Source organism: Crinia signifera, chromosome 8, assembly GCF_055691185.1.
Source record: "Crinia signifera chromosome 8, ASM5569118v1, whole genome shotgun sequence".
In the NCBI taxonomy this organism is placed as follows: Eukaryota; Metazoa; Chordata; class Amphibia; order Anura; family Myobatrachidae; genus Crinia; species Crinia signifera.
Window position 1 is genome coordinate 133868910 of NC_139224.1, and position 22933 is coordinate 133891842.

Below are 22933 nucleotides of genomic sequence, written 5' to 3' on the forward strand. Positions count from 1 at the left end.
GGCGGCGGGTGCTCACCCCGCGCCCGCGACTACTTGCACCACGGGCGCTACAGCTGCCCGACCCCCCTGCTGCAGGAGAAGCCGCGGCGCCTCGGCCGCGGCTTCTCCTAGCGTGTGACGCGGCCGGCCGCCCGGCCGCGTCATCACCATGCGCCCCAGCCGGATCGTCGCGCCCACGTGCGCTAGACGCCGCCGGTCCCCGCCGCGCCCCCCCGGGCCCCAGGACCCGGCGGGGCGGCTGAGCCGGACACAGCGGGCCCCCAACACGTGAACGCCGCATCTGCAAGGCGTGCAGGCGGGCGCGCTGCTCTGGACGGACGGGGCATGCTGGACATACAGGTAACCAAACGGGTACAGAGGGGACAGAATATTAGCAGCGCTAACTATAGAAAGAGAGGAAATGAAAGGAAAGTTAGACAGTGTGTAATTTTAGCGCAAAAACCTGACTTTTTAGGAGAAGCTGCCTGGAGGTCTTGCCTGGTCAGTAGCTTCTTGGACAGGGGCAGATCACTTTAAACTCGTGATCATTCCTACCCTGCTTAGACCCTCCCTCTGCTCTGATAGGCCTTGTGCCCATCCTCATTATCATAGCCATGTGACCAACAGCAGAGTGTAGCCTGTGAGAACCCTTAGTGGTTTATGTCACTTCAGGCTTAATCAGCCTTCTGTGTTTCTTTCAGACAGCACAAAAAACGGCTCTGAATTGGCTTTAAAACGGGTAGGACTCTGCTTTTTAAACGTGTTGAAATACCAGTTAACTTTAAATGGTATTTCAACTATGACACTTTCACACTGCAGCCTTAAACGTTTTAAAAGGCAAAAAAACGGCAATATACCGTTTTAAAAGTGTGATGTGAAAGCTACATTAGCTATTTGTTTTGGAAAACAACAAATGTGATTAACTATAAAACGGCAACAAATCTTTCAGTCTCAAAATTCCATTATCATTTCCGTTTTCAGCACTCTAAATTCTATTAATAAACAAATGTCATTTTTAGGATCCACATTTTTTTTTTTAATTTGTTGTTCGGTGTTATTTCTCTAACATTTCATTTTCAAGTAAAGGCAAGTAAAAGTTTGATGAAGAAACTGTCCGGGAAAGAAATAAAATCTGGAGTTGGAAGAGATTTCATTTCCTTTTCTGTCATAACTTCTCATAACTTGCTTGTAAAAAACACCTAAAGTCTTTAGTGTTTTCCCAATAAGTTTTAGTTGCGGATACACTTCCCATGACTTACACTGGGAGTTGTGCATACTAAATACAGCGTGACTCATATGATTATAAAGTAGCAGATTAATGCTGATTAGGGGCAGCCCAGAACTACAGCAGCCCAAAATTCTCACTTGGTAAATGAAGCAAGATAGTTGTGTATGACATAAGATCTGAGGAGCTCATGTAGATGAGGGCATATTCTATGTACAAAATGTCCCCGTTAAAAGAAGCATTTTACGCAATATGTTGGGGTGGATCAAGAACCATTCAGCTCTTCAGGGCTAGCCTGCGTGCCCGGATTACGCCATGAGAAAACAGTAGCACATGGGCCTAGTTTATGCCAAGAAGGGTGTTAGTAGGGAATGTTAAAGTTACAGTACCCAATGTGTCCACAATATAAAACTGTATTGAAGTGTCACAGAATAGTGTAGGATTATGGACAATGCTTTAATAAATGATAAAGTCACATTTATCATGTATAATTAAATGGAGCCACACATTATTCAGGTCCATTCGCTATGGCCGTCCCTTCGCACGGGGACCGATGTTGTGTCATGTGATGTTGTCAGACTGCGTGCAAGTATGTGGCCATTACCTTGTACTCCTTTTCCTTTCTCTGCATTTCTCGTCGCTGTCCGTCAGTGGTTTTCCGGCTTCACTCGCCTGAACTCGGAGGGCAAAGGGACAAGGAACCCCAAAGAGCAACAACCCACACACGCACTCACACAATAACAGGTTCACCACACGTGAGGACGGTGAACAGATGTTCTATTAGGCAGCACGGGATCACGGGTCACCGCTATAAGAAATGATGCAATAAACGTTGCAATGACTAGTAACAACAATGGACGTGGGTCGCAACTCGCACGATACACAACACATACAATTACAGTTAGACAATCAATGAATAGTGCAATCTCAATCAGTTAAAATCACTGAGAAGAAATATGTGACGAGCAATACACTGTAACACAGTTACTTAAAGAATACTGTGTGCGACCTTAAGTATTGGGCAACAATTCGCACAATATGCCGCCACATCAAGTCACGTTTAACATTAACAGTAGGTATATACAAGTAATTCACTTCTGTATAGATAACACATCAATTAATACTGCTTAACAATGAGATCCGAATAGGGTGTACTAATTCCCCGAAACTATTATTATTTTATTATTATTATAATTTTATTTATAAGGCGCCACAAGTGTTTCGCAGCACCGTACAAAGGAATAGTACAGGGAGACAAAACTTGGCATAACATTGAATAAATAACAAAAATAGAGTACAATAAAGAGCGCCACAGAGTACAATAAAGAGCACCACAGAAACTGTGTCGGGTAAAACTGTGCAGGGGTAAAACTTTGGTACCTTTGGCCTAGGTGCACCAAATTTACTGCCAGATGCACTGTAGCAATTTAACCCTGGAGAAACAGGCTAGGGCCTTTATGGTCTCCAACTGGTCCCGGTAAGGCCCTGGGTGAGTAGGTGAAGTGGCAGCTCCTGCGGCCTTGTCAGTAAAGGAACTGTGTGAAAAGGGCCTGTTTAGACAGGCCGGTGTCTTGAACGGGGCCTATAGCTGAGGGCCTGATAAGGTGGCAAAAAGGTGTGGCATCTGGTGATACAGTTCCTGGTAAGGAAGCTTTAAGGGCAGCGGGTCACTCTATACGCTGAGGCTAGTGGGGCTGTTGGCTTTAAATTGAATGAGCAACCAGGAAAGGCCATGGTAAGATACCTGGGGTTCTGGTGCCGTTGCCAGCTTCTACCGGTCACTGCTGAACTAGGAGCACACTGCTGAAAACCTCTGCTGGGCACTTGAACCTCTGCTGGGCACTTGGACCTCTGCTGGGCACTTGGACCTCTGCTGGGCCCTGGGACCTCTAAGTCTGTGCTGTAGGCTCTACACACTGGGGGTGCACTGCTGGCTGCTCTGCATTTCTCCCTCTCACAACACGGTCAGATAGCTTGTCTGAGGCACTGCTGCAGGAGTTGTCACACACTGGGGTCACTTCTGGCTGAGGTGTCCATCCCCACCCCACGCATCTCCTCGGCTCCTGCGGCACACTGCCACTTCACTGGAGTCGGGCTGTCGCGGGGACTCTGCAGGCTGTTCCGTCCGGCTCTCCTCTCTGGCAGTCGGGGTGTCTCTCGCTGTCTGTCGGCGGCCGTGTCACACTGGTGCCAGGGGTCACTGCTGGATGTGTGCGGTGTGGTGCTGACGGGGCTGGTCTCCCTTCCGGAGACAAAATTGACTACTGCGCATGCACGGTGGGCATGTCTTAAATGCACCCTTATAAATAAGAAATGTGTAAGGAAATATTAATCCAGTGTGTGTATAAATGTATCGATATCATTTTTTATTTCCTACAGTAAGTTTAAGCCTTTATTAAACCCTTTGAAAGTGAATTTGTCAAAATAGGTGTGAAAATTGCCAAGCAAACATTTGTATTCATCGTAATGACCTGTAATGGTTACTTTACATAGGAAATATAATTTTTTTTAACACATTTTTTATTTGAATTTATATAACAAATGTGAGCGGCGCTGGCAATTTCAGTGGATTTTTTGAACATCTCTCACAGAGATGTTGGCACTCAAAGGGTTAATGTATCTATGACCAATAACCACATCAGCACCACAGAGTACAACATCTTCCCTCACTGGTTTGAATCAAGTTCCTAATCATTTTTTTAAGTTTGGCAGTTTGACATAAATCTCTATGCAGAAGCTACAGTATAGAAGATGTAACATGTTAAGAGAGAGACCCCCATACACTAATCTGTGGTATCACACGTGATACCTCAGCATCTGCCCGGGCTCACCATTGGCTGGACCACATACAATACATTGTATATGATGTACAGTATTGTATGCGTCCCCAAGTAAGCGCGGTTGGATCCTGTCGGATCAATTTTATCGTGCAACTTGCGATCTTTGGATTCATTGCGAGACTGCAAATCAGAACGGAATCGGAGGTTAGCCCTATACAATTTCAGCACTTTTTCCCAATTTCTTGGCCCAATCCAAATTGGGTGAAAAGCGCCCTCCAAAAAAGATGGGAGTTTTATTGTAGATGGGATGTTGCCCATAGCAACCAATCAGATTCTACTTGCTATTTATTTAGCACCTTTTAGAAGATAATAGAATCTGATTGGTTGCCTATAGAAACATCCCATCATCCGTAGAACTCCCTTCTTAATAAACAATCCCGTAAATGACTTTCTGTTTTTGCTTTACTGAATTCTTCACAACCAGATCAGCAGCAGTAAACTGACTTCCTAACCTTTGTATGTGCAATGTCTGAGCTGGCTCCAGGGTTTAAGGAAGTTGGTTTTCTTCATCACTGACGCCACACCCTTGGCTGCGACCCATATGGATTAGTGAATATTATAAAACTACTTTTAACATTGAGTCAACTTTTCCTCATTCAAATGAATGTTTCATTGACTTGTGCAACGAATACACTGTTACAGATTGCGCTGTTCCAAGTTTTTTAGAGCGTTCGGCTTCTGTCATCTGGTTGGTGAAGAGACAGGCCAACCCTTAGCACTGACCTATATACAGCATCAGTACCTGTAATCAGACAATGACAACCTATAAAAACCTGCAAAATCAGCAGCCTGGATTGGACTATGGGCCTTATTCTAGTTCACTCTTTCTGACAAAATCCTTCTTAGATGGACAAAACCATGTGCACTACAGGTGGGGCAGATGTAACATGTGCAGAGAGATTTAGATTTGGTGAGTTATTTTGTTTCTGTGCAGGGAAAATACTGGCTGCTTTATTTTGACACTGCAATATAGATCTCACTTTAAAGTAAAACCCCACCCAAATCTAATTCTATCTGCACAAGTAACATCTGCCCCACCTGCATTGCACATGGTTTTGTCCATCTAATAAAGATTTTGACAGAAAGAGTGAACTAGAATAAGACCCTAAAAGTGATTACACCCAAAAAAAAAAAAATCAATAAAATAATAAACAGGAAAGGAGTATAGAATTATCAATCCTTTCTAAAGATCCCCGTACACTATGTGACTTCTTCGGGGGGAGAAGTCGCATCTGATCCCCCTTGAGCCGCCTGGGCCCTTCCAAGGCAGCAGGATTGCATGCGATACATCGTATGCGTTACTTCTGCATGTGATGTATTGCATGCAATCCCACTCCCTGCCACTGGGAGGGGTTCAACTCAGAGGTTGGACCTCCTCCGACTCCGGACCGATGGGCACAGGACCAAACTTCGGATCAGATCAGATGTAATACACATGCAGTTTTGGACGATTTCACTGAATTCCTTTCTTAAATGTGTGATATATTTCTGCCTGATATAGATCAGTATAATGGGGGATACACACGGGGAGATGTCTGCTTAATTTCTAAGCAATTTGGAAATCACTCACACTCAGTGTGTATGCCCTATGGTGATGGGGATGCGCAGCCCCGCATGACGCTATCGCTGGTCTGCAGCCTAATAAGCCTTACCCCCTCCAGTCCTAGTGCCCTAGGCTGCAGCCTAATCAGCCTATCCCCCTCCAGTCCTAGTGCCTTAGGCTGCAGCCTAATCAGCGTAACCTGCTCCAGTCCTAGCTGCAGCCTTATCAGCCTATTGGAAAGTCAGGCACTGTATGCTTGCCATGAATACACAGTGCACTTGTGCATTTCTTTATGACTGTGCTAGTAAACACCACAAATGACTTCAAGAAAACATGGCCAAATGTAATTTACGTGTTTTCTAGACAACCATTGGCTGCACAGTGAGCAGGGAAATAAATGTTCCCAGCAGCCTCTATGTGTTTACACCTGGGAGCTTTATTTTGAGAATATTAGGAAATGAGAAGGTCACTTATGTTTCTAAGGACAAAAGGGAAGCAGAAGAACTGAGGGTGAGAAGAAAATGGGGACACTGAGAATAATGGCGACAATTGGGTCACAGACATGTGCTGCACAGGGAGTTCTTTCGGAACAATAAACATTTTTCTTTCCTCAATAGAATTTGTTCTAATTCTGAGATTTCTTTGTACACTATTTAAATCCGCAGTTAGGAACAAGAAGATCTTGTTTCCCGCAGCCCAGCTGTTCCCCCTCCCGCACTGAGATAAGAGTTGTTGTGCATTGGTACCACTGACTTGTGCCTTGAAAACCCAAAATAACATGTAGATATATGAACCATGGAGGTCGTGCCTAAATAAGTTAGGGCCTGATTCAGAACTGTTCACTCGGCAGCGTATATTCGCTGCCTAGCAAGCAGGTAACAGCCTCCCCACTGAACACCCCCATCACACTGTGTGAATCCCCGCATTAGCATGCAAGTGTATGTGTAGACTTACACACCCACTCGCATGTGGCCTCACTTGTACACCAAAGCTGATGTAGGCTGATGTAGGTTGTACACCAAAGCTGATGTAGGCTGATGTAGGTTGTACACCAAAGCTGATGTAGGTTGTACACCAAAGCTGATGTAGGCTGATGTAGGTTGTACACCAAAGCTGATGTAGGATGTACACCAAAGCTGATGTAGGCTGATGTAGGTTGTACACCAAAGCTGATGTAGGATGTACACCAAAGCTGATGTAGGCTGATGTAGGTTGTACACCAAAGCTGATGTAGGTTGTACACCGAAGCTGATGTAGGTTGTACACCAAAGCTGATGTAGTCTGATGTAGGTTGTACACCAAAGCTGATGTAGGTTGTACACCAAAGCTGATGTAGGCTGATGTAGGTTGAACACCAAAGCTGATGTAGGTTGTACACCAAAGCTGATGTAGGCTGATGTAGGTTGTACACCAAAGCTGATGTAGGCTGATGTAGGTTGTACACCAAAGCTGATGTAGGCTGATGTAGGTTGTACACCAAAGCTGATGTAGGCTGATGTAGGTTGTACACCAAAGCTAGTAGGTGGACTTCATAATAAGAGGAGGAAAGTAAGTGGAGTATGGAAGATCAATGCGTTTTTATGAGCCACAGGAGTGAAATAAAAGCATGCAGTGATGGCGGGATCCTGCCAGTCACCATGTATGTTGCAAATGGGGATTAGCGTGGCAACGATGAGCATGGCTACATCTGTAAATAAGACGCAACATCATGGTAGAATAATGAGGGCCAGCTGACTGACTGGCTCCACAGTCGGCCATAAGTATTAAATCTGTATTTCTAGTTTTCTCACAAAATGTTGCCCTTTCTGTTTTTATGTATTTAGGTAGACAGTAAGGCTAATAGTGTAGTGGGTGTACACATCCACACAGCGCTGACCACACCCACAGAACACTGGGAACACCCACACAGCACTGACCACTCCCACAGAACACTGGGAACACCCACACAGCACTGACCACTCCCACAGAACACTGGGCACACCCACACAGCACTGACCACTCCCACAGAACACTGGGAACACCCACATAGCACTGACCACTCCCACAGAACACTGGAAACACCCACACAGCACTGACCACTCCCACAGAACACTGGGCACACGCACAATTTCACACCCCAGGCTCATGCGATGCTTAATCTATTCCTGAGCTTTAGGTGATTTATAAAAGACATGGGACGGGATGTTCTAAAATGAAAATGCGGTAAAAACCCTGTTATCGCTGGCAATACCCCATAGAAGCTTATGAGCCTCTTTTTGCAAACCCCACCACCCCGCATGACCCTTGCCACCCCGCACTGCCAGTGCCTCTGCCACTTACCTGGGCAGCCTCCTGCTGTGCTTCCCGGACCAGTGACCTCCTCCTCCCTAGCACCGTACTTCTCATTCATCACCTATACAATGAAAGTGTGCGAATATATAGTCGTGAGCACTCAGCAGCTTATATAGCAGAAATCCAATCAAAGAGTTTCCTTATCCCTTCACCAGCCAATACAAATACACAAGTGTGGAAGTCTACTTACAGTAACTAGCGCTGAAAATTCAGTTTGTAGATTTTCATCCTCACTACAGGTGTTTAATAGGCAGTTAATACCATAGAGCAGTGGTTCCCAAACTTTTTTCAATTACGGCACCCTAGAGCATCAAAATGTTTTCAAGGCACCCCTAGGCCAAATGCTTCTTATTGAGAAATTTAGAAAAAATTATTAAATTAAGTGCATTGTGTGTATATGTCACAGTTATCTGGTGAGGGACAGGATTTGCTCCTGTTTGTCCACATATATTATGATTGGCAGCCACCAGCACTGGTTTTGCCCGGTACATTGACCGGTACTTGCTTACTAGCTCAATTTATTAGTGACACGGCCGTCCTGCTCCTAGGGACCGTGTCACCCAGGACCACCCCTCACAGATTTCTTTATGTGCCCTCATTCCCTAATAATTAACCCCTCCCCCCCAACAAACATCAATAAATAAATCAGAAGTGGTTGTATAAATGGAAAATTAATAGGACACTCCCATAATTATTCACAAAAAAATAACAAAATAAGTGGCCCTCCAGCATTGGGACTACAAATCCCAGCATGCTCTTTTACAGTTTCTCTATCAGTGCATGCTGGGATGTGTAGTTCAACAGCAATTGGAGGTCAGCTTATTATTATTGCCCACCCCTGGTCGCTTACATGGTAGCACCTGTCATTAGGGCCCTTATTCTGATCGGTGCGGATATATCCGCGTGCGTTCGGCCCGCCAATGTTTTGAGTCTGCGCATGTGCAGAGGCGTCTCTGCGCATGTGCGAGCGGGGTGTACGGCCAAATCCCGCATGATATGTGAACACTCCGAACAGGGGGTGGAGAGGGGCGTGAAGGGCTATTTGGGCTCATTACCATATGCATACGCCCCGCGTTTCATGGGAGTTCCCATGAAAACGCTGGGCGTACGTATGGTAATGCGGCTGTGACGCACGTGTAGGGGGCGGACATATGACATCGCCGGATGTCAGCTGCCCGCCCAGATCCCTGCTTTTGCACGGGAAAATGTCCGTGTGGTCTGAGGTTGCGGGTGCTGGTGGAGCACTCGGTCCTGCATTCGATGGTCTGCGACCATCGAATGATGGGGGAGGTTCCCTTAGATGGAGGAGGCGTATTCCGTGAAAAATACACGTGCAGTCCGTTCGGCCAGCTTCTTACCGCATACGGACGGAGTTGGCGATCCGTATGGAAGGCGGGGTTTCGCACGCACGGTCCTGGCCGCATAATCGGCTCTGGCCGCACCGATCAGAATAAGGCCCTAGGTGACTCCCATATAGACAGGCCCATAGAAAGCCTGTCCTAAATTTGAAAAGAAGCGGAGAAAATAAGAGAAGATGGAAAGGAGAAGAGAGAACAACAGTTAAAAACAGGTTTGTGTATGTTCAGTATATTCTATTTTTTTTTTTTTGCTGCTGCTGCTGCTGCTGCTGAAAATAAATGGCACCAAACCCTGCAGTTTTCTGCCACTTTAATACTTACTGCAATATCGTCTGCTGATACAACTATGTTTATGTACCCTGTCCTTGTCCTATACTATCACTGTGTCCTGTTTTGCTTATTCCTTTATGTACTCTGTAACTAGGCTCTGCAGATCTCTTGTGGCCCAAGTACTGTATAATAATAAGGATGTTACTTATAAGCTGGTGCTCTGCACTTCCCCCCCCCCAGGTTAATAGTTGCCAGCCAGCCCCTGATCAAGCTCATATTGAACTGGAGTTATCAGTTCATACCATACTGTACTTGCCTACCCTCCCAGAATGGCCGGGAGACTCCCGAAAATCTGACCCCCCTCCCGGCCCCCCGGGAAGATGGTCAAATCTCACGCATGCCCCCCAGAGCCCATGAAGCCGCTAAAAGAAATGCCAAAATGTGCAGTGTGGTGTATATAGTTCCTATTGCTGTGTAAGTATCCCGTGGAAGGATATAACAGATCTTATTTTCTTGTGTGTTAAATTGGCGTATGAATACCTGTAATGTATGTAGTTCCTGCCCTGCAGTTTATGAGTAAAGAAGCATGCTGAACTTCCTGTGTCCTCCTTCATGAAGGTTTGATATAATATAAGTTACAGACATAACATGCAGGTCCGTGGGAGGGGGCGGGACTAAAAGCACACAACTCGTGTCATTTCGCATTTTTTAGCCCTGCCCCCTACTCACGGACCCGCGAATTGCAGAGTTTGCATGCATTGGGGGCGGGACTTTGAGTCGTCAGCCTGGCCCCCCGACTAGGAGATTCGACTGTCAAATTAAAAAGTCGGCAAGTATGGTTCTTACCCATCTGGTATTTAACATCTCACAGGTATTTCCCTACCACGGATGTGTGGACATTTATGAACTTACACTATGTTTATGTGTGATGTATTTTATATGATTAAAAATTGTACTTCACTATATACATTTCCTATTTTATTTCCTTCTATGGTGTAAACTGCTTATAGACACCTGTAGTGAGGATGAAAATCTACAAACTGAATATTCAGCGCTAGTTAGGTAGAATTTTACATTTGTGTATTTGTATCACGTACAGGGCCGGATTAACAATGGGCCTGATGGAGCTACAGATTCAGGCCCACTCTCCAATGAGCCCAGCCCCGTGTCACTAGCCCCCCAGGAACCGGAGGTACCACCAGGCAAAGCTGGAACGTTTTCCCCATAGGATAACATGGGACCCGCTAATTCCACGACTGCCAGTTCCCCCTCCAGCATCACAGAAGCTCGAGGTTGATCTCAGTCGAACCCATATTGCTGGGCCTTCAATCTGATACTAGGCTGGTCCATATGGATTCCTTGGTTCCAGAGATATTGCGGGTAAACTGATTTTTTTATTTCTGAAATATAATTTTATGGCTGTTCATGTTTGAGGACAGATTTCTCTGGAACCAAACGGCCCAGTTTCACGGGACCAAAATTATTTGAAGCCCACATGTAAATGGGTCAGTTGGTTCCCAAAATATATTTTAAATGGTTGTTTAAAGGGGGGGGGGGTTGCTTTCTCTCCCCCTCACACCAGAAAATGCAGGGACTAGGCTGGTGTAAAAGGGGCCAGCCCAGCAATGTCCCTGCATGATCCTGGGACCATATTCCTGGGTAAGTCCCTGCATTTTCTGGTGTGAAAGGAGTATTATTTCAAATAGCCCGGACCTGCAGTGCTCTGAATACAGCCAGGCAGCCCCCTGCTCTCTGCCCAGCTGTCAATGGCTGTCATTTCTGCCCGGCGGTGGCTGTCCCCCAGTTATCGCGAGCATGTAATCCCACATGGCAATGAGCATGGAAACTCTGGCAATGAGCATGGAACCCCTTGCAATGAGCATGTAGGTAAGCAGCACTTATGTAGCATAATTTTTAATAGCCATTATGGTATTTGGCATAATACTTAATAGACATTATGGTGTGTGGCTTAACATGTAATGGGCATTATGGTGTAAAGGTACTTGTGTATTATCACGTAGGGCAGGTAATTGCATCGCATCGCATGCCTGATGGGTGCTTACAATGTGAAATGCCCCCCCCCCATTGTCAATGCCACCCCCAGTATCAATGCCAACCCGAAGCGTGCCGAGCGCAGCGTGCCCGCGAGGGGCAGGGTTACGCGTCCTCCGACCTTTTCATACCTCCACTATCCACGTTGGCGTGTAGTTAAATCTTGATAGTGTGGCGAGCGCAGCGAGCCACTGAGCCCGAAGCGTGGTGAGCACAGCGAGCCCTGCGAGGGGCCGCGTATAACTTTACATGTATTCCGCGTCCCCTCGCCACGCTTTGGGCTCGGTGGGGGTCCTTAACATTGTAAGGACCCATCAGCTTGTACAATTAAAAATCGTATACCATCGCATCGCATGCCATTTAATGGCATATGATGCGATGCGATATTTTATTGATATTTTATTGCACAATATCGCATCGCATACCATCGTATACCTTATTTAGTGTAATGGTATACAATGCGATGGGCGCCGTGATAATACACAAGTACCGGTGTAAATTTTTAATGCACGCCTACGGCGCGCAATGCCCCAGTTTGAGAGGCACATTGTGCATTATTGCTCAATCTGTTTGGTATTGTGTGTATTTTGGCAAAATCCATGTGGCAAAATGTGAATTTTTACTCAATCTGTGTGCCATAGTGTGAATTTTGGCTCAGTCGGTGTGAATTCAGGTTAATTGCATGTGGCATAATGTGTAAGAGGTAAGTCAAGTATAAGGGAGTTACTATTGTGTTACATGATTTGTATAAGGGGTATATGATGTGGTAAACTTAGGTGACCACATAAAAGGTGCTGAAATGTTGTCTACCAAGTTTTAGCTTTCAGTATTTTAGGACATCGGCATCCTGCTGGTGCACCTTTGGAGGGCACCAATCAATATATCTCCATGCATTTTTCCAATGCCAGCCCCCTGCCTTTTCCAGACTTATATAATTAGTTGAAAGTATTTACACAAATAGATACACACCTATGAGCAGACCACCCAAACACAACACTGGTCACGCCCCACATTATTAGGTGCTGGCCACAACCCTTATTATTGTGCATAATAGGCCCTTGATAATTTTCAGCTCCAGGCCCATTTAGACCTTAATCTGGCACTGATCACGTATGATACATTGGGGCAGATGTATCAACTAGCATGAAGTGCAGAATGAGGGCCTCAGTTTATCATATGCTATCCTGCTGCCCAGGAGTCACGGAGGCTTTTTGGCTGGTAGTCCGTGGGGTATCACATTCGGGGTACGCATATGATGCCTGGCAGTAGTGCATGGGGGCCTTTAGAGGTGTAAAAATCTGAAGAGGTGACAAAGAAGGGGTTAAGGTTGTGTGTGTGTGGGGCATGGGGTGGCACTGACCACCTGCAATGGTGAGGTGGAACTAGTTCAACCTCCACCTTGGCACTGCACAGTAATTCTAACAGAAAAGCATTGTAGCTTGCAGGGGGGCGCCAAAAAAACCTTACCACTGACCCTGGATATGCCTATTGGGGGATGAGAGAAGTGTGCGTGTGTGTGTGTGTGTGGGGGGAAGGGGGGTTAGGTGGCAGAGGGAGATTAGTTCTACCACCTCTCCAAGACCACTTTAAGCTCAGTGCCAAAGTCCAGCTTCCAACCACTTTTGAAATATTGCAATTTCCATTACGTTAATCAAATTACTCATGTCCTTTTCCTTTAATTTCAGGCTGCAAAGTGAGTAAAAAATAAGCTTGGACTGATTTGTTGCGTCTTACAAATTCAGACGTACACAGGATGTGCCCTTGGTTCTGTAATCATGCACCCTCCCTATGGCCTGTGTCCTCATCACAAGCAACTGAGACAGAGGTGCCAGCACCATGCAGTCAGGAACTGTATCAAGCAGAGATCACTGCAATCTGCTTTGTACTTTGAGCAATGTTCTGTGGCTTCCCACTGCGATCTCAGCGGCACTACTCCATCCTCATCCATTCCGGAGAAGCAAGAAGAAGTTGTAAATGACACAGCTGTTGCACAACTAGACAAATAATAAACGATGCTGTGTATATATATGTGCAATAGTTACATTATAAGCAAACTATTATGCATCAGTCACATTAGGATATATTAAATAAAGAGGGTAATTTGAACAAAATTGATGTACCCCATAGCAAGCAATCATATATTGGCTAAACAGGTTAGGAAATTACTTTAGGTTCTTTATTAACTATAATGCAAACTTATAAAAAAAAATCATGGAAACTTATTCAGTTATTCAAATGTGCCCCTTATTTTTAAGCTACTCCACACAGATGAACCCTTTATACACATTATGCCACACACCAATGCCCATGATTCACAATATGCCACACAGCAGTAATGCCCTTCATAGAACATTATAGAACATTAGGCCATTAACCCATTATACATGTTACAACACACAGCAGTAATGCACCTTAATGCAACACAGTAGTAGTGCCCTTTGGCTCAAGTTTAGAACATGAGACCCCTGGGCCAGCAGTGTTTGTTATCATAGGCGTGCGCACATTGGGCCTTATTTTGGTTCATTCTTTCTGACGAAATCCTTCTTAGATGGGCAAAACCATGTGCACTGCAGGTGGGGCAGATGTAACATGTGCAGAGAGAATTAGATTTGGGTGGGGTTTTACTTCAAAGTGAGATCTATATTGCAGTGTAAAAATAAAGCAGTCAGTATTTTCCCTGCACAGAAACAAAATTACTCACCTAAATCTAATTCTCTCTGCACATGTTACATCTGCCCCCCCCTGCAGTGCACATGGTTTTGTCCATCTAAGAAGGATTTTGTCAGAAAGAATGAACCAAAATAAGGCCCATTGAGTGTTAAGGGTGCACAGGCACCCCCTAATGCTATGACCTCCATTATGAACACCTCTGCCGCTAGCAATACCAGCAATATCTTTTTTCATTGTTAATTGTACTAGACCATTGTCATATCACTACACACCTGTGTCATCCATATATGTCTTTTACTTTATTTGCATGGAGTAAATTAGAAGATTAACCCTGAAATAGGCAGGGGATTATGGTGTGGCTGAGAGATGTTATATATTGTAGCGAGTGCCAATTGATGATTGTAGACACGCCTGATTGGTGGTGTTAGACAGACCCAATGGGCAGTAATAGATATGCCCAATAGGTGGTGCTAGGGACACCCCTTTGACGGTGCACCCCCTAATAAAATGTGCTGCGCACGCCTATGTTTGTTATCTATGTGGACATCTAAGGGGAATAGCAACCTTTGATCAGCAAAGCTAAGGGTGTCAAGAAAAGTGAGACCGCTTGGGTACAGTGGGAGGTGGAGTCAATACCTAGTTCAGTGGGAAGAGGAGGAGCAGCTGGCTGTGGGAGTCTAGTGAAGGTCTTGGCGCACCCTCAGATACAGCACCTGGGGCACTTGCCCTTTAGCACTCCCCTTAATTGCAGCACTGAAGTACATATAAGTACACAGCATCTTACAAACCCTGATCTCCGGCATCTGTAAAGAGGTGGGAAATGCAAGTCCTTTTGCAGGGAGAAAAGTACTGTGCACCATGTTGCAAAGTAACAAGTACATTGTAAATAAGCTCCATCTGCTCCTTTGTTTCATTTCATTAAAACCCCTTAATAATACCCATAAAATCCCTTTACCCTTCGTACAAAACTATAAGTAATCTGCACACACGTCCATCATGTTTCATTAGCTGATACAAATTTTTGTATTTCCACAGACGTCAGCATCTTATGTCCCATAAAACCTGTTGCAGTTGCATGTAATGTCATAGTTTCAGTGATCTGTATATGACCCTCGCCATGCAGTACCTCTATCATAACTGTATATTCATTTATTGCAAGAAAAAACAAGTTCCACTATTATTGCTTTGCCCTACCCTCAACTAATATTTAAGATGTTTCCATTGTCTGTGGCCAGAGAAAATGAAGTTTATGAGAAGATAAATAAGGACGGAGAACAGCGCAACAATGTAAATGTTATCATAAGAAATATAACTGTATTTTTGCAAACGTTTTACAATTTTAGCAGTATTGGCTATTTGCCACCATATTAGTATAGAAACCTGTCAAAGAAAAAGGGAAAAAGCATTTTGCCATCGTTGCCTAGAAAAGTAACTCACCAAGATTAAGGCTATCTAAACATATTGGCATACTGGGCAGCAGGCCAGGGCTCATCGATTCTAAGGGATTTTGAGCTGGGCCAGGGGACATCTGACCTTCAGGAGGCTCCGTCGGATGTTGGGGTTTAGACACGCTCGTTGAAAGCCAAATTCGTTCCCATTCCCGATGGTGGAGGTCTGCGCATGAGTTTCCCACTTGATAAGGTGTTTGTTCAGTGAAGGGAGGGAAGGGGGCAGGCAGGGGGAGGAAGCAGGGGAACACCCAGTGTTTTATGGGAATTTGAATTCGACAATTGAAGGACTTTTCGTCTGTGCAGCACATGTGAGTGGTAAACTCCGCCCAACCGAGCGCCCCGCTACCCCTGCCTCACACATCTCCTCTCTACCATGCAAGGGGATGTTTTCACTAATTCCCCTCCCATGTTAGAGAGGGGAACGTTCCGGCCACTATCTGGCAAATTTGGGGGGGCGGACACAGGCGTTATGTTATGTCAGCCACCCTCCCAGAGCAGGCATCACACGCCTGCATCCATAGGGGATAGCCAAGCATTTTTTATGGGAACACCCAACCAATTGTTTGGAATACTTCTACAATTTACAATTGCAAAAGTAATTTAACATTGCACTTTTACAACTCAAAAAATATAATGGGAATGATTACAAACATTACAAGTGGTATAACTGGTAAGATCATATTAACCCATGGCCAGGCCATAGGCTTTCACATATGTTCTTGTCTTGCTATGCCATAGAGTGCAAAGTGTCTTTAACCACTGGAACCCTAGAGTGCAGTCAACAGTGCCTCCGCAAAAAAAAAAAAATTGATGGCCCTCCAGCCACTGTGGGGCCCTTCATCTTCAACCTGGTCAGCCTTATGGATAATGTGGCCCTGATAAGAGGTCAAGTAATAGAAAACAGTGATACTACAAACCCCTGGCAATAACGACTTCACATCAACAATTAAATATCTTTAGCCATGCATATAATATGCAATTTTCAGCTCAATAAACTGATTATCGATGGAGCAGGCTGATTGCATAGTGTATGGCCATGACTGATTAGCAATAATCAAATGGTCTGGCAAGAAAAATCTTCCAAATTGCCCCATGGATCCGATCATCCATAGGCTGCATCTGGCAGTCTATATGATTCCGCAGCTGGCATCATCGCACGATGGGATCATGCCAATCACCACGGAAGACAAATATGGCGATTGGCATTGTAATGATGAGTGTACATATGTATATCCTATTGTATGGCCACAATATCTGCTATCAGATAAATGTCAATCAGTCTCTCACCATCGGTGTTGTTTGCAAATCATCACTGAATCAGGCCCAATTTATACCCCACATTAGAGTTGAATAGGATATGTTTAGGCTATCATAGATCATTCCGTATGATCTACAGATACTAATATACTGTAGCTGGAAAATAACTTGCTCAAAAGACACATAAATCTGGTACAGAAAAGTTGTACACATAGGAGGTCATTCTGGTTGACTCGCAAAGCTGCTAATTCGCAACGGGAACTATGGACCAGAATGACCTCCACACTCTGTACGCTCATTCATCTCTTGCTGGTGAATCTTCCAGTTGCACTAGTTCCTATCCATATTCTGTTACATGTCTGATTTACATACGTGGGAGCACAACAAGTCCTTGTGCTTATACTCAGTCAGCTGAGGGCACAGTATGCTCCAGGATGTTGATACTAAAACAAATAGAAGATTATGGATATAACCTTGCTGCAGTTATTACACTGCACTATAAAGCTATAGCTGTACAATTGAATAAAGTAGACACACGGAATAGCGATTATAGTAATATGTTTATTCAGCAATTATAGTAATATGTTTATTTAACTTATTACACAGCTACAAACGGGTTTTCTACCTTTAAATGGTTTCAGTATTCTCGCAAGTCTTAACGCTGATACTCTGGCTGTGATTCTCCTATTTCCCTCTCTACTGCCAGGATTGCTGCAGCACTGATTCTTTATGGTCCAGTACAGGGCCGGTGCTAGGGTGTTCGGCGCCCTCCTGCAAACTATAAATTTGCGCCCTTCCATACTTTACAAAGAGACAATGCTAAGGCGCACGTTGAAAAAAGGGTGTATAATGCCCATAGTAGTAGTGCCTCTGATACCTAAAATGTGCCCAGTAACAACAATGCTGTATCTAGACATTTTGGTGCCAAGTACCAGAAAAGGAATTGGTGGGCAACCCCCACACAGTCAAAACCGGTGTAGTGCGCGCCGAAGGCACGCGCAAAAAATCTACAACATAATGCATATTACACATTATGCCACACACCGTAATGCCTATTATACATTATGCCAAACACTGTAATGCCTTTTACACATTTGTCAAACACCGTAATGCCTATAAAACATTATACCACATGTCATAATGCCCATTACATAATATACCACACATCGTAATGCCTATTACATATTATGGCACACACCGTAATGCCCATTACATATTATGCCATAATGCCCATTACATATTATGCCACACACCGCAGTGCCCCTTACACGTTATACCGCACGCCTTTATGCATAATAGACATTGTGCCACAGAAGTAATGCCTATAACATTATACTACACTGTGGGCTTCATTCTAGTGCAAGGATCACAGCTTACTGAACAATTGAGATACCGCCACACCAAATACATGCCCCCCTACCCCCGCTGACTCCCTCCAAAAGAAAACACATCCCCTCGCATGCCTCCACTGGTGGAGAAATCATTTGATGGTCGCTGACCAATGATTTCTCCTGGCTTTGCAAATAGAAGTTAGTGGGAACTGATCTTTCTTAGCGAGCGCCAAGATGAAGACACGGTTGGTGGCTGACATCCAGGCATACATTATCCCATCCATATACGAATGGAAACGCCCAGTATTTTCATGGGTGCGCCCAAAAAATGCTGGACGTTACCATGGGCGACCCTTATCCCTGCCGCCCCCTGCCTGCCCCGATCCTTGCAAACAGCTTGGCGACTATGCAAGTACCCAAAGCCGTTTGCAAAGGGGAGCTGCACATGCGCATAATATACCCTGAAGCAGAATGAGGGCATGTAATGCCTATTACACATTATGCCACGACTGTAATGCCTATTACATATTATGCCCCAGATGGCATATCTACATGATCGTATATATATACACACACACACACTATAGTGTGTGTGTGTTATAAACGTGTTTTTGCACCTTGACAAAAGGGTATTTATAGACCCCGAAACTTTGGGACTCTTGCATGCTATGTTTGGATAAAAAAACATTTCAACTGTACAAGTCTCTGAGTGCCACTACTGATACCCCATTCACACCAGCCTAAATTCCTGGGTTGAGTCCGGGAACAACCCGGTACTACCTCTAGACAAATTACCGGGCTAATTTGCCGGCAATCCAACCCTGCTAGGTAGCAGGGTTGTTCCCGGTTCAACCCAGGAACCTGGCTGGTGTGAATGGGTTACCCGGGTTGCCGGGTCCTCGGGGCCTGTCCAGCCAGGAATTGACTCCCCACCTCCTGACGGCCTCCTTCACGCCCCCTTCAGACACCAGAAAATGCAGGGACTTTTCTGGTGTGAATGGGTTCAAACCCGGGAATGTCCCTGCTTGTCCCGGGAACAGAATTCCCGGGTTTGTCCCTGCATTTCTGGTGTGAAAGGGGTATGATATGCATATCCATCTACAATCCTTGAATGGCACCAGAGTGTTTCCTAATGCATGGTGCCGATCCTCCCCAACCTGGCACAAATATATATATATATACACATACATACATACATACATACATACAATAACAAACACAGAGACAATGCTGTGTGAGTGTGTATATGTATATATATATATATATATATATATATATATACACACATATCTCTGGTTAAAAAAAAAACAGAGACAATGCTGTGTGAGTGTGTGTGTGTGTATGTATATGTATATATATATATATATATATATATATATATATATATATATACACACATATCTCTGGTTAAAAAAAAACAGACACACTAATACCTCACTGTAGAATGCCAGGGCATTAAACTTTTGGTGTTGTGATTGTCTAGCAGCAGCTCCCCGTGCATCAGCATGTAGAAGGGGAGGGCTTAGGAACCGGAGTGCAGGAGACGAGACGGAGTGCAGGAGAAGAGAGTGACGAATGTCTTGCCTTCACAGTTCACATGTAGGAACAGTACGTAGCTGAGGGTTTGCAGTGCCAGCCTGTGCGGTCGCTGGACAGAGATTCAGGCAGAGTGTGCACACAGTCACACACTGCACAGAATCCAGAAACCATTTTGCGACTGTGCTGCTGGGAGGGAGGGACAGTCACAGGAGATCAGCTGCTGGACTGAGGGGTTTCACTGTCGGCGCCGCTGCTGCCTATCACAGCACACAGTAGCAAGCAGGGTGCAGAGCAGAGGGAAGGCGCCTCTTCTACCCGGCACCTCCCTGCACTCAGGGCCGGTGCTAGGGTGTTCGGCGCCCTCCTGCAAACTATAAATTTGCGCCCTTCCATACTTTACAAAGAGACAATGCTAAGGCGCACGTTGAAAAAAGGGTGTATAATGCCCATAGTAGTAGTGCCTCTGATACCTAAAATGTGCCCAGTAACAACAATGCTGTATCTAGACATTTTGGTGCCAAGTACCAGAAAAGGAATTGGTGGGCAACCCCCACACAGTCAAAACCGGTGTAGTGCGCGCCGAAGGCGCGCGCAAAAAATCTACAACATAATGCATATTACACATTATGCCACACACCGTAATGCCTATTATACATTATGCCAAACACTGTAATGCCTTTTACACATTTGTCAAACACCGTAATGCCTATAAAACATTATACCACATGTCATAATGCCCATTACATAATATACCACACATCGTAATGCCTATTACATATTATGGCACACACCGTAATGCCCATTACATATTATGCCATAATGCCCATTACATATTATGCCACACACCGCAGTGCCCCTTACACGTTATACCGCACGCCTTTATGCATAATAGACATTGTGCCACAGAAGTAATGCCTATAACATATTATACTACACTGTGGGCTTCATTCTAGTGCAAGGATCACAGCTTACTGAACAATTGAGATACCGCCACACCAAATACATGCCCCCCTACCCCCGCTGACTCCCTCCAAAAGAAAACACATCTCCTCGCATGCCTCCACTGGTGGAGAAATCATTTGATGGTCGCTGACCAATGATTTCTCCTGGCTTTGCAAATAGAAGTTAGTGGGAACTGATCTTTCTTAGCGAGCGCCAAGATGAAGACACGGTTGGTGGCTGACATCCAGGCATACATTATCCCATCCATATACGAATGGAAACGCCCAGTATTTTCATGGGTGCGCCCAAAAAATGCTGGACGTTACCATGGGCGACCCTTATCCCTGCCGCCCCCTGCCTGCCCCGATCCTTGCAAACAGCTTGGCGACTATGCAAGTACCCAAAGCCGTTTGCAAAGGGGAGCTGCACATGCGCATAATATACCCTGAAGCAGAATGAGGGCATGTAATGCCTATTACACATTATGCCACGACTGTAATGCCTATTACATATTATGCCCCAGATGGCATATCTACATGATCGTATATATATACACACACACACACTATAGTGTGTGTGTGTTATAAACGTGTTTTTGCACCTTGACAAAAGGGTATTTATAGACCCCGAAACTTTGGGACTCTTGCATGCTATGTTTGGATAAAAAAACATTTCAACTGTACAAGTCTCTGAGTGCCACTACTGATACCCCATTCACACCAGCCTAAATTCCTGGGTTGAGTCCGGGAACAACCCGGTACTACCTCTAGACAAATTACCGGGCTAATTTGCCGGCAATCCAACCCTGCTAGGTAGCAGGGTTGTTCCCGGTTCAACCCAGGAACCTGGCTGGTGTGAATGGGTTACCCGGGTTGCCGGGTCCTCGGGGCCTGTCCAGCCGGGAATTGACTCCCCACCTCCTGACGGCCTCCTTCACGCCCCCTTCAGACACCAGAAAATGCAGGGACTTTTCTGGTGTGAATGGGTTCAAACCCGGGAATGTCCCTGCTTGTCCCGGGAACAGAATTCCCGGGTTTGTCCCTGCATTTCTGGTGTGAAAGGGGTATGATATGCATATCCATCTACAATCCTTGAATGGCACCAGAGTGTTTCCTAATGCATGGTGCCGATCCTCCCCAACCTGGCACAAATATATATATATATATATATATATATATATACACATACATACATACATACATACATACAATAACAAACACAGAGACAATGCTGTGTGAGTGTGTATATGTATATATATATATATATATATATATATATATATATATATATATATATATATATATATACACACATATCTCTGGTTAAAAAAAAACAGAGACAATGCTGTGTGAGTGTGTGTGTGTGTATGTATATGTATATATATATATATATATATATATATATATATATATATATATATATATACACACATATCTCTGGTTAAAAAAAAACAGACACACTTATACCTCACTGTAGAATGCCAGGGCATTAAACTCAGGTGTTGTGATTGTCTAGCAGCAGCTCCCCGTGCATCAGCATGTAGAAGGGGAGGGCTTAGGAACCGGAGTGCAGGAGACGAGACGGAGTGCAGGAGAAGAGAGTGACGAATGTCTTGCCTTCACAGTTCACATGTAGGAACAGTACGTAGCTGAGGGTTTGCAGTGCCAGCCTGTGCGGTCGCTGGACAGAGATTCAGGCAGAGTGTGCACACAGTCACACACTGCACAGAATCCAGAAACCATTTTGCGACTGTGCTGCTGGGAGGGAGGGACAGTCACAGGAGATCAGCTGCTGGACTGAGGGGTTTCACTGTCGGCGCCGCTGCTGCCTATCACAGCACACAGTAGCAAGCAGGGTGCAGAGCAGAGGGAAGGCGCCTCTTCTACCCGGCACCTCCCTGCACTGCATCCTTTGCTGAGCGGTCAGCGCCGGCCCTGCCTGCACTGCATCCTTTGCTGAGCGGTCAGCGCCGGCCCTGGTCCAGTACTGCAACGTTTAACCACTGCTGTGTTGGTGACTACCTGCCCCTTGGTACATATGTTTTACTCTATGTTCTCCCCGCACTCAGTGCCTGATTCAGAAATGTACTGTACGCTAATAGATAAATCCCAACTGTCCCGATTACAGTGGGACAGTCCCATTGTT

The 22933-nt window shown here is 45.1% G+C and overlaps 1 long non-coding RNA gene across 1 annotated transcript in view; it reads left to right on the forward strand.

Annotated features, from left to right (window-relative positions):
- Nucleotides 1–15842, forward strand: part of LOC146026484 (uncharacterized) — a 45195-nt gene extending 29353 nt beyond the window's left edge. The window contains exons 2-3 of the long non-coding RNA XR_014454467.1: nt 10646–10926; nt 13284–15842. This is a non-coding gene — a long non-coding RNA (uncharacterized LOC146026484). The remainder of the gene's footprint in view (nt 1–10645; nt 10927–13283) is intronic.
- The last annotated feature ends 7091 nt before the right edge of the window (nt 15843–22933 follow it).